This window comes from Ostrea edulis, chromosome 1 (genome assembly GCF_947568905.1).
Source record: "Ostrea edulis chromosome 1, xbOstEdul1.1, whole genome shotgun sequence".
Taxonomy (NCBI): domain Eukaryota; kingdom Metazoa; phylum Mollusca; class Bivalvia; order Ostreida; family Ostreidae; genus Ostrea; species Ostrea edulis.
This window is the reverse complement of record NC_079164.1, coordinates 8818812-8832037: the sequence shown is the minus strand read 5'-3', so window position 1 is coordinate 8832037 and position 13226 is coordinate 8818812.

Here is a 13226-nt window from a genome sequence, read left to right as displayed (position 1 = left end):
TATATCCCAGTGAACTTGAAATAAAAGACACAACAGAGTCTTCCATATCTGCTTCATATTTGGATATTATTCAACGTATCATTGGGTCAAATGCTGTCTGACGTTTCATACCGATTGTTAGGCCGTTCTTTACACACTTTTTTGACTAAGGATTATTCCATTTACCTGAATAAGATATAGGGCTCATGGCGGGTGTGACCGATCGACAGGGGATGCTTGCTCATCCTAGACACCTGATCGCATCTCTGGTGTGTCCAGGGGTCCATGTTTGCCCAACCATCTATTTTCTATTCCCTGTTTCACTGTTCGTTTCATATTGAACAAATATGTTAACGGCAAACTAACAACTCCACTTTATGACAAACCTGATGACTTCATCCTCAACTTCCTATATCTATGTAGGAATAATCCATTATCACCTGCATACGGTATGATTTGATATGCGAGAGCATGTACTGCATATGAATTTTTTTTTAATCGAGGCATGTTACTGACAAATAAGTCGATTTAATTTAAACAGTATTTTATTATGAATAACATAATAAGGATTAAACAGCAGGCAACGCCTATATAAGCCTTCTCCTTTAAGGTACAAGATAAAGTCCACATAATGAAGTACATAGTACATAAGAAATTACAATAATGATATGAAGTAAAAGGATAATATATTATTCAAACTATAATGATGATATAAGGAGTATGATTTATTGATATGAATGATAAGTTAACAAAAGAGAAACGTGGGGGTGGTTAATAGGAACTAAGGGACATATAAAAGAGAAAAAAATTACATCAAATAAAAATAGTGAAAGAAAAACAAATAAGTAAAACAGAGCAAGAGAGAGAAAAAATTGGGAGTACCGACTCAACAGGATAAAAACAGACATACATGAAAGGCGAAGATAACGAACAGTGATCAATCTCATAACTCCTATAAGCAATACAAAATAGATAGTAGGGCAAATACGGACCCCTGGACACCAGAGGTGGGACCAAGTGCCCAGGAGGAGTAAGCATCCCCTGTCGACCAGTCACATCCGCCGTGAGCCCTATATCTTAATAAGGTAATCGGAGTTATCCGTAGTCAAAATCAGTGTGCCAAGAACGGCCTAACAATCGATATGATCCAATAATAGGTTGTATTGACGAACTAGATCATTATAACGACCATATATTTTGTGAAATACTGACTTCAATCGAGACTGTTGAAACCCCAGTATCATTAACTTGTTTGACAGTAGCCTGTCTCGATTTAAAAACTGACCATACACAGAACAAACGCTTGCGTATCGAATCAATTGAGAGATATAAACATCATATGCAGGTGATAATGGAATATTGCTAAATAAATATGGGAAGTTGATGATAACAAACTCGCATGAATTAAATACATTTTCAAAATCGTTTGCTATCCATAATGAAAGGTGAAGATAACGAACAGTGATCAATCTCATAACTTCTACAAGCAATACAAAATATATAGTTGGGCAAACACGGAGCAATAATGTATTTCTGAACATATTCAAAAATATTTTTGTTATCGTTGAACTCAAGAATGTCATCACCACTCAGCAATAACTTTAATGATATGGGAACTAGCAGTTACATTGCATTTATTGACCCTTTGTACTGGGAACTGAGCACATTTAAGGAAAAATGATAAGCATTTTCAGTAGGGTGACCACACATATCACAAGTAGCATTATCTACGTAAGTCAAAATCTTCCTCTTCTTACATAATTTAAAACTGCTATAAAAATATGAACAACAAAAAACCAAATAAGCTGTTTAATCATGGTAAACGGAATGCAAACATCTTGCATTGCCAATTGAGAAACAAATAAGTCAATGTCACAAGGGTTTCAACAGTCTCGTTTGAAGTCAGCATTTCGCAAATTCTATGGTCATTATAATGATCATAATTACAAATACAGCCGGCCATTGATTAGATCGAATGATATGTGATGTGTTTCATACCGATTGTAAAACTGTTCTTTACATACTGATTTTGACTACGGATTGCTCTGTTTACTTTACCAAGATAGAGAGCTTAAGGCTGGTGTGATCGGACAGCAGTGAATGCTTACTCCTAGACACCTGATCCCACCTCTAGTGTGTCAAGGGGTCCGTGTTTGTCTGATCCCACCTCTAGTGTGTCCAGTGGTCCGTGTTTGTCTGATCCCATCTCTAGTGTGTCCAGTGGTCCGTGTTTTGTCTGATCCCACCTCTAGTGTGTCCAGTGGTCCGTGTTTGTCTGATCCCACCTCTAGTGTGTCCAGTGGTCCGTGTCTTGTCTTACTCTTGCTAATGTATTCTTCATGGGGTATATAAGATTGATCACTATTCGTTATCTTCTGTTATAACTGTGACGTAATCAGGACCACACGTGATCAACAAAAGGCTCTAATGGTTCTGTTTTTGCTACGGTGCGACCAGGACAACGCATAATCAATAGATAGTAGGTGTAAATGATTGTACTTTAGCTTTGCTATTTCTTCGCCATGCTAAAGATCCTCCTCAGACACTGCCATTCTCATTCGAAAGATCCTACAAATATACTTCAACTGTTGCATCCAAATCTTTTAATTACAAACAAACTTTGCAGTGCCTTGATACAATCCATCTTATGCAAAACCCTCCTACATATTCTTTCAACTTTAGTCCAACTGGAGATGTCATTACAGGTGATATCGATATAGCTGGACATGTCATTACAGGTGATATCGATATAGCTGGACATGTCATTACAGGTGATATCGATATAGCTGGATATGTCATTACAGGTGATATCGATATAGCTGGATATGTCATTACAGGTGATATCGATATAGCTGGACATGCAATTACAGGTGATATCGATATAGTTGGGAAGGGTGAACTCAGAACTGACGTGGAAAGGTGGAGATAATGAACAGTGATCAATCTCATAACTCCAACATTTCGGCTTGAGCATCACTGAAGAGACATTATTTGTTGAAATGTGCATCTGGTGCATCAAAATTTGTACCGAATAAGTTTTACATTACAACCCCTGGGTCGAGGTCTTGTTAGTCCCCGAGGGTCGCTACAGCCCAGTAGCTAAGTAATTCGTTACTAGCTTGAAAATACGGATGTTTATTTAATTGCTGGGATAAAATTTAGAAATTCATTTCAAAATTAAGGATTATCTCCCTCATGCATAGCTCTTATCCTTGGACGAATTTGGGTTTTTTTTGGCACTCTAGTTTTCCTTTTAGCTCTTACAAGTTTATTGTAATTTCGAATTTCCAAAATTTCGACTTGAGCATCACTGAAGAGACATTATTTGTCAAAATGCACATCTGGTGCATCAAAATTGGTACCGTATAAGTTTTACATAAGCAATACAAAATAGATAGTTGGGCAAACACGGACCCCTGGACACACCAGAGGTGAGATCAGGTGCCTAGGAGGTGTAATCATCCCCTGTCGACCGGTCACACCTGCCGTGAGCCCTTTATCCTGATCAGGTAAACAGAATTATCCGTAGTCAAAATCAGTGTGCCAAGAACGACCTAACAATCGGTATGAAACACGTCAGACAGCATTCGACCCAATGATAGGTTGTACCAACGAACTAGATCGTTATAACGACCATAGAATTTGCGAAATGCTGACTTAAATCGAGACTGTTGAAACCCCTGTACCATCAACTTGTTTGTCAGTAGTTTGCCTCGATTTAAAAACTTACCATACGCAGAACAAACATATTTTAAACAAACTATGCTTTAATTTCACATTTAGTGATCCAACAAGTTCCCTTTCAAAAGACGAAATTCTCCAAATTCACGCTTCCTTTTTACTATCCCAAAATATGACGAATAAACATGAACTACAGTGTACCGCATACCTACACAGGATTCCAAAACTTCACAAAACCTCTTACAAACACAAATACATTACTGCATTCGTTAGATATTATACCAAGCCTCTGTCTTTGCTGCTCACAGAAATGTGTAGGAGGAACCTCAGACGTATTTTACCACAGCACGGGTGAGACGTGGTGTAAATCAAATGTGGATCCTAAGCAAAAATTCAAAACAAAAATTTCTGAAAATTCGAAACTACAACATTTTTTCAAATCAAAAGCACCAAAACGTATGACTTTTCAGCACTTTACGCAACCATTCCTCATGATGAATTAAATCCTAAGTTTTTTGACAGGACGGACAGCTGCTTTTTCCATAAAAATGAAACACGAAAATATTCCTATCTTGTGATAGGTCATTCAAAAACATTGCTTCATGAAATACCATTCTTAATCTACGCACCAGTCCTCTGAAGTTGATATTAACAAGATGACAATAGCTACGTGGTCTTTTGGTGTTCACGTCTTCCAACAGTCTGATGGAATTCCCATGGGCACATTTTTTTCTTGTGAGACAGACTTCATTCAAAAGCTTCTTGTACATGAAAGGTGAAGATAACGAACAGTGATCAATCTCATAACTCGTATAAGCAATACAAAATAGAGAGTCGGGCAAACACAAACCCCTGGGTATACCAGAGATGGGATCAGGTGCATAGGAGGAGTAAGCATTCCCAGTCGACTTGCTTTAATTCAAAATTGAATATATCGACAATGTTTTATCTATTAACAATAACCAATTTCATTCATACTTTGATTCCATATTTCCCAGTGAACTTGAAATAAAGGACAACAAAGAGTCTTCCAAATCTGTTTCATATTTGGATATTTTATTGAACATAGATGTTAACGACAAACTAAATACTTTACTTTATGACAAACAGCTTCTTCATCGTCAACTTTCCATATCAATGTAGCAATAGTCCATAATCACCTGCATAATTATGGTGTTTATGTCTTTCAACTGATTCGATATGCGGGAGAATTCTGAGTATGATTAACTTTTAAATCGAGGCAAGCTAATGGCAAATAACTTAAAGTTGCAGTGGTTTAAGTCAGCATTTCGCAAACTCTATGGTCGTTTATAATGATCTTATTTGCAAATACAACCTGTCACTATGTCAAATGTTGTACAGTTTATAACGTGTTATATACTAATTGATACTAATTTTAACTATGGATTACTGCGTTTACTTGATCGAGATAGAGAGCCCACGGCGGATGTGACCGGTCAACAGGGGATACTTACTCCTTCTAGGCACCTGATCTCAACTCTGGTGTGTCCAGAGGTCCGTGTTTACTCTACTCTATTTTTGTTCTGAATTGGAAATATGAGATTGATCACTGTTCGTTATTTTCATCTTTTCATCCTCCTCATTTCAGATACTTCTCTTTTTTTCATTCTAAAGATCCTCCTCATTCTAGGATCCTCATCATTGTGAAGATTATCCTTATTTTTTACACTTCCTTGCTCATTCTACAGACCTTATTTCAAACACTTTCTAAAATATCCTTGTTTTAAACACTTCCTTTCCCCACTGGTTCTTTAGAGTAGAAGTCTGGACTGTTCCCAGTCCATAGAGGGACGGTTTCTGGCCATGCAGATAGAGGAAATCGTAGAAATCAAACAAAAATGTATACCAGTCAACCTAAAAACGTACCTTATTTCTATACCATATAATACAGATAGTACATAAAGTTTAGAAGAGAACAAAAATATTGCAAAGAGAAAGTCGTTACTTCGATGAAACCCCCTGTGGATAAGCGACATAAAACAGAAGTAAAGTTTGAGTCAAAATGTTGTGTCATGAACGTCTTTTCGAAATGAAAATGATCAGGATGGGCGCAAGCCTGGTAAGCCTATCAGTGTAACTCATTCCTTTCGTAGGATATGGTGAAGGAGTGGGATCACGAATATTCTAATCATGATTTCAACACGGTATCTCTGGGAAATGACAAAAAATCTCGAGTTCCGGACACCTGAACGGCTAAAGAAAGAAAATATGGATCACATGCTTCGATCTCGATAAAATTAACACATCATATTCTTTATACCTAATATTTCAAATACATGTACACAAATCTAGCTTTGATTGATTTTTGTGGAGTTTTGGTTTCTATTCGGATAACTGACTAAAATGTTGTCATTTTTCAAGAAAATCTGGTGGTGGTGGTGGGGGGGGGGGGGGGTGGGGGGTGGGGGGGGTGTCATCCACTTTGTTACATCATATTTGAGTATGTGTAAATACATTGTATAATAATTGAAATTCAGAGAGAACTCACCAGAAATGGCTACTGTTTTCTATTACATAGCTTGGAGATTTATTTTAATGTACCACATACCATTCATCTTACATAAAGATTAGAAACAACAGCGACACAAATCTTTATACATTTCATAAAACTTTTAAAAAGCAAGAAACATTGATCGATGTAAGGTACACCAGTGCTGGCTGGCTTCGTGATCGATGCATTCAAAGAAACATAACTCTTGTTTAGTTCTCAGTCTGGTGGTTACGAGGACTTCCGTGCAAAGTTACACATGTAGCGGTCAGCCGGGTCCGATCGTCGGTGGTCAGACAGCTCAGTTGATAGAGCACCTGACGAGAGATTCAAGGGGCTCGGGTTCGAATCCCGGTCTGATCCGTTGCATTTTCTCCTTTCCTGTTACACATACCAGAAACTGATTGATGCATAACGGTGGTAATAGAGGGTATACCCTGGAAATATTATCAACCCAGTCGTACAAAGTTTATAATGCAATTAGGTCCTTATCAGAGAGAGAGAGAGAGAGAGAGGAGAGAGAGAGGGAGAGAGGGGGGGAACGCAGATGTACGTAAGACTTTACACATACATCACGGAGGACACAGGATTGCATGTTTCAAATCATCAGATACAAAAGTAAATCGTTGTATATATATATATATATATATATATATATACCTATGCTGTTCACTTAGGTGATATATGCATGATGTTCGTTTTAATTGAAATTGTACACATGACCATAAACTAAGAATAGACTTCAATCCAACTAACTTTTGAATTAATTTTTATAGAGAAATAAAATTTCAGTATATACGTTTGTATTTGATTTTGTTTTATAAACCAGCAGTGTTTGTTTTAAGAATCTGTGCTAGATAAATATTAAGGTACGTGTATGAGGAATCACAATCCCGACTGAAGCCTATTCTCAGTTTATAGTCTTGAGATAGATTTTTGACACAGACTATTCTGATATAAACGAGTCTATACGGAGGAATAAAAACGTAACAAGAACGAGGTCTCAATTTCTTTTAAGAATAGAATATCTTTAAAATATTTATCTAACTCAAAATAGTCTATATCGTATTTTGACGAAATCCTATTTCCTAATTCTCTTATTTATTTATTTATTTATTTATTTTTTAATTTTTTAAATATAATTTCTGATACTCAGTAAATTCCTATCAATTTTAAAAATCCTATAACATATTTTAATTTCCTTGGATTTTTTTTTTTTATTTCCCATAAGAAGCAAAATTCTATTAAAATTTTTTAAAATCCTATAGGAATGTTATTTCTCCTGTACAAAATTGTATTTTTCTCCAAAGAGGTTTCCCACATGAATTTCTTAGTTTTGTTTACTACCCATAAGATTCATTTTCATTTTGTAAATTTTATTCTAAACGATATAGGGTTCAAGGCGTGTCCAGTGGTCCGTGTTCGCCCTACTCTCAATTTTGTATTCTTTATAATATTTATGAGAGTAGTCACTGGTCTTCCGTGTACACGTATTTTAACTGTTTCGGAGTGCATCAGGAGTTATCGTAAAATCACCAACCATGGATCCAAAGACTCCATGAAGAGGAGAAAATTTACCACACTACCATAAAGAGTTTTAAAAGCAATTCAACCGCGAACTTAACGACCAATGGGCATACCGGACTTTCCCTCGCCAATACGAGTGGCTCTTCAGTATGGCAATAGCCATTGTATCCCACAGTAGATCACTATGAAATGTGAAAAATACGAGTACGTTTTCAATAAGAGTTTTTCTGAGAATGAGTTACATATTTTCTGTATTGCATCCTTCTCATTGAGATATGTGTGCATTTTTTACTGTAGGTCCAAGAGAGTTACCATACAGAAAGGTAAAATAGCGCGAGTCAATCAAAAGTGGGATTTTCAATTAGCAAAGATGAAGCCAAATTTGTCTTCAAAAGGAGGTCACAATTACGAAGCATGAATAAGAAACTTGTCTTATGCCATCCCATACAATAATCAGATATTGATTAAAACGTTTTTTTAATTAACGCAACCATAGGAATGCATGTATTTGAATTCTTGATCGATTACTTGATTTATGACATATTTATATGGAATTTCTATCCAGAACTGAAGTGACTCACAAAATTTCTGTCTTTTTGAGGACGGGTGCTATCGTTTGTAGACGATTTAACGCATTACGTAATACCAAACCTAAGCATATTACACCCATATTTAGTGCACAGTTTCTTCATGCTGTTTGTCAACCTCGCATATACCCTCCTATCCTCACCTTCAGTACTTTGATTGTTTCTTTATGTTGGGGGGGGGGGGGGGGGGGGAGGGGGGGGGGTATGGCTACTGCTAAATTCTGTCGTGATACTGATTATCATCTTTATATTATTCAATATTAATCAATGCCAAAAATGCTTTTTACTTTTCCCAGTCATATACGCGGTTAATCCAAATTTTGTCCGTGGTAATTGTTTAGAAAATAGCGGAGGGGAGAAAGGGGGGGGGTGTCATAATACATTGCCAAAGCTATAAACTTACATTATTGTACTCACATTTTTCAGTGTATAATATTTTGTCCATATAAAGAACATCCATAAAACAAACGACATGCATTCTCTATAAACAACACATACACATTTTGAAATCTTTGAATATGTTTGTTAAAAAAAAGTACAATTACTTAAGAAACCGCCCATGCATCATAGAAAATAAATGATTTATCAACAACAAAAAACTGCAAATATTTTATATTAGTATTCTGCAGTACCAAGAGCGTATATAATAAAATCATACTATTTTTACATGTCCAATGCATTAAAGTTTTTACTATGTATTTTATAAGTTAACATCGTCATCTGCCCTTTATGTAATAGAAAACAAAGGCCAGTGCCAATCTGAAGTGCTTTCCTGTATACTCCAAAGTGAACTTGAGCACCCGGGAACCGAAATAGTTTATATGTAACCAACATTTTATATGTAACCAACATTTTATATGTAACCAACATTTTTGTAATTATAGACTATTCTGATAAGTATCAACTTTACTTTTTGATTGCTATAAATTTCTAAATAAAATTTAAATTTACATCACTGCAAATAAATCGAACGTATTTCACCGTTCTACCTGTAAGCACATCTGTGAAACAAATGTATTAGTTTGTAAACAATAACACTAAAAACAACATATTGGTTGTCTTGTGTAAGAAACAGTCTACAAATTTTATAAATGTTTTGATATTTTTCCCCACACTGATTCAAAGACTACAAATTAAATGTTTTGATATTTTTTCCCCACGTGCTAAGGTATTTATACTTAATTTCAAATATCTTTAGGTATATTGTGAATAGCAAATTAAACTTTCATTTTATTTTGAATGGGTATAATATTACATCAAAGTGCTACGTACATATTATATTAGGAAGTATTATTGATTTGAAATCTGTCCATCTATCTATACATTGCACGACTTTTGAGCCAAGGAAGAAAAAAAGATTAAGTACAAAATTTAAATCTTCGGAGTTGATTTAGTCATTCTCATTCCAGGACCTTGTACTCAACCTCTACAAGTAACTCAAATCATTTTATTTGGTCAAAAGTTTTTCCTTTGTCAGAGTAAAATTTGCAACAAAAAAAATATGGTGAGAGAGAGAGAGAGAGAGAGAGAGAGAGAGAGAGAGAGAGAGAGAGAGAGAGAGAGAGAGAGAGAGAGAGAGAGATCTCATACGTGTGCATTTGGATAAACAAAATTTATCACCATTAATTAAATTCCAATAGGTATCTTTGGTAAGACGTTTAGTACATATATTGGACTGCTAATGTCGGTATCTATAGTGTATGGTAGACTGTAACAGTAATTAACAATCAAATAATTTGAGGTGAATCGGCTTCTTTTTCATTCATCAGTTTGAATGCGATATTTAAATCTTTTAGTCATATGGAATTCTATATTTAGGTATTTGTAAGCGTCGCGAGTGTTGCTAAACATTTCGCATGTTTGATTGAAATGAAAGTGCGATATGGGGTAGAGGTTGGATCGTAGACCACCATGTCGGTAGTTTTAATCCCGTGTCCCCCATAATTAAGAAACCTGCCAAAATGATTTCTACACGTGGGAATAAACAGAGAATTGAATTGACTTCACTGTAATACTAGGGTAAAGTTAATTTCACCTCGTAATCCGAGTAAGGTGTGAACATTTAAATTATACTTCAAACAAAAGCTGATTACCCCGCCACCGCGGATTCCGAGCAGAAAATCGGCCAAAATGAGTGATTGTGGTTCCCAGTCGTTACTTATCGGGACCATCAGAGTGGGGGATTTCGATGATGATATCAGTCCCCCCACGATAGGCGCACAGGTGTGATGAATTCTAACACATACGGTATTCACTGCGAACACAAGGTAGCTGTTGCGACCATATGTCTCTCTCTACACCCAGAGCTTCCTGCAAACCACTGCCTGCAGGTGTTGGATGTGGAAATCGTCTTGCACGCTAATCTATCCCGATTCTTGTTGATTTTTGACGCTCAATTAACTTGTTAGTGTTTACTTTTTGCATGAATGTGTAAGGTGTAAGAGTTTCCTTTGGATTTAGTTTACTTTTGTTATACACCATTAATACTGAAAGAAGTTATGGTGTGTTACTATATATAGACTGTGCTCCTGAATATGAATGAAACTAATCTCGCCAGTCACACATGCATATTGAAATGATTATTTGTAAATGTGCTGGATAGAACATACTTAGATTGATAAGATGACTGGGAATTACAGGTCGTTATTATGAACTTATTGTAAATACAACCTGTCGTTAGGTCACCTGACGTGTTTCGTATCAACTGTTAAACTGTTTTTTACACACTGATTTTGACTACGGATTACTCCGTTTACCTGATCACGGCGGTTTGACCAGTCAACAGAGAATTCTTATTCCCCCTGTCTAATTGTCTAAATTTTTGTATCACACCACACATAGCTTTTTGCACTTGTTCACATAAGTGCTTTTTAGCTTTACAAAATGTTCCGTTCCTTGTTAGTGTAATCCCTAAATATTTAAATTCTTTTACATTTTCTATACTATTATTGCTAAATTAAAACTCATTCTTTAGCAATGGACCTTCGGGGAAAAAAATCAATATTTTTGATTTATCCACATTTACATTAAGTTTCCACTGTTAACATTAAATATGAAAAGCATTCAGAGCATTTTGCAAACTATCGGAATACCCGGCCATTTTAAACAGTGTCATCAGCATAAAATAAAATCTATTTTCACATTTGATTTCTGTTTCATTCAATGTATCGTCTCTTTTTATACTACTATACGTGTATTTCAGTTTTATAATTCATGATACAGGTAGCTGAGATTTGGAACTAGTTCAAATATAGTAATTTATTAACTCAGTTGATATATTTTTCCAAACAGAACACCAATTCTTAAAAAAGTTTTAATTAATTTACTCGAGATTTTGTATAAAAATTCAGTATTTTTGCCAATAATTCAAAAATTTAATCCCCAACCCCCACTTTTTTGTTGCATTTTAAATTGTAAGACCAGACCTTGAAAAATATGTGAAATTTTAGAAATTGACATTACTCCTAATATGTCCTTTTAATTATAAAATTTTTCGTATATCAAGTGCAAAAAGGTCATTATTTATTTCCATTACTAGTATTATTTTTTTTTATCTGTAGTGTTAGAAGACATGGTTATGTATCTATTTTATGTAATGATTGATTTGTGTTGCTTATGTTGTGTTGACGCCAACAGAAAAATCAAGTTTAATTGAAAAAAATGTTAAGTGCAAAATGGTCATGTTTAGAACAGTAGAGCTCAATAACAAGCGTTGCGACCCCAGTTTTTCTTTTTAATTTCTCAATTCTTCTTCAATGTAGAAATCAAAAATACACTTCCCAAAATATTGACATTACTCCGGATATCTGGTGCGAACGTCTTTAAGATCATTAACCTGTATCTAAGCGTTTCAATATACACATGTATTGTGAGAGAAAATGCCAACACGCACATATGTAGTGACTGATAGATACGAATTGAAAGATTGGCTTATTAACCAAATGATTTTTCTTACAGATTTCTTGCAGTTTTTCACTATGAGCCAATTTCTAAAATTTTCCTTAATTATACATTTATTTTACAATGTGTAGGCATCCACACTAAATAGTTGAATAAGTTTAAGGATTGTTGATGCAAACAAAAATGTTGATGTTACTTTAGTTGTACATGTAATACGCATAAATAAAAAAAATCCTTTTAAGAAAAGGGGAGGTGTAAATTTTCTCTAAGATTCAAAGGTTGCATATAGTTACACCCCCCCCCCTATAACTCTATATAAATTTTCCCCACTGATTTTGACTCAAATGAAAAATATATTTGACACGGTAAATTGTATTTATGTTACTTTTAAAAACATAAATTTTATTTCATTTTCATTATTTTTGAAAAAAAGAAGTTTTATTAGTAGCAAGAAGCGTTGAATATACTTGGTTTTTCAAACAGCATGTAGTGATACTCGATATATTGCTTTCTTAGTGTGACGTAATAAGAACAGACAGGTAAATTTCTTTATCTATCTCACTGAGATCACAGAATCTACATATTTTTATATCCCAGCAGCCTCCGGTAGGGATACACCAGATTTACACATGTATAAGCAACAGTAAACTATCACTTCAGTAAAGGTGATCAATACGCTGCAGGTTCCAATATATCTTTTAGATAGCATTTTTATCACATAAAACACATGTCGTTAACGACGATTTACTGCCGCGTTGTCTTAGTTATCAACAATATTGCATCTTATTAATAAAGAGTAAAGTTGTTACGTCAAAATCGGCATTTTGATACCACAAAACTGCCATTAAACCGAATAAAAGAACGAGCACTTTGGCGCCTCTATTAATAAAAGTTCCCGACCTCTCCTGTTGGGGAAGCTCCAGATACTCCTAACCGTCCCTCAGAGGACTTAAACTTATCTCCAGTACGACAAAATTTCCACGTCTGCTTGTCAGTGCCAAAACACTTATCGTCTCCGAAACACTATAGAGAGCTGAAGCAGA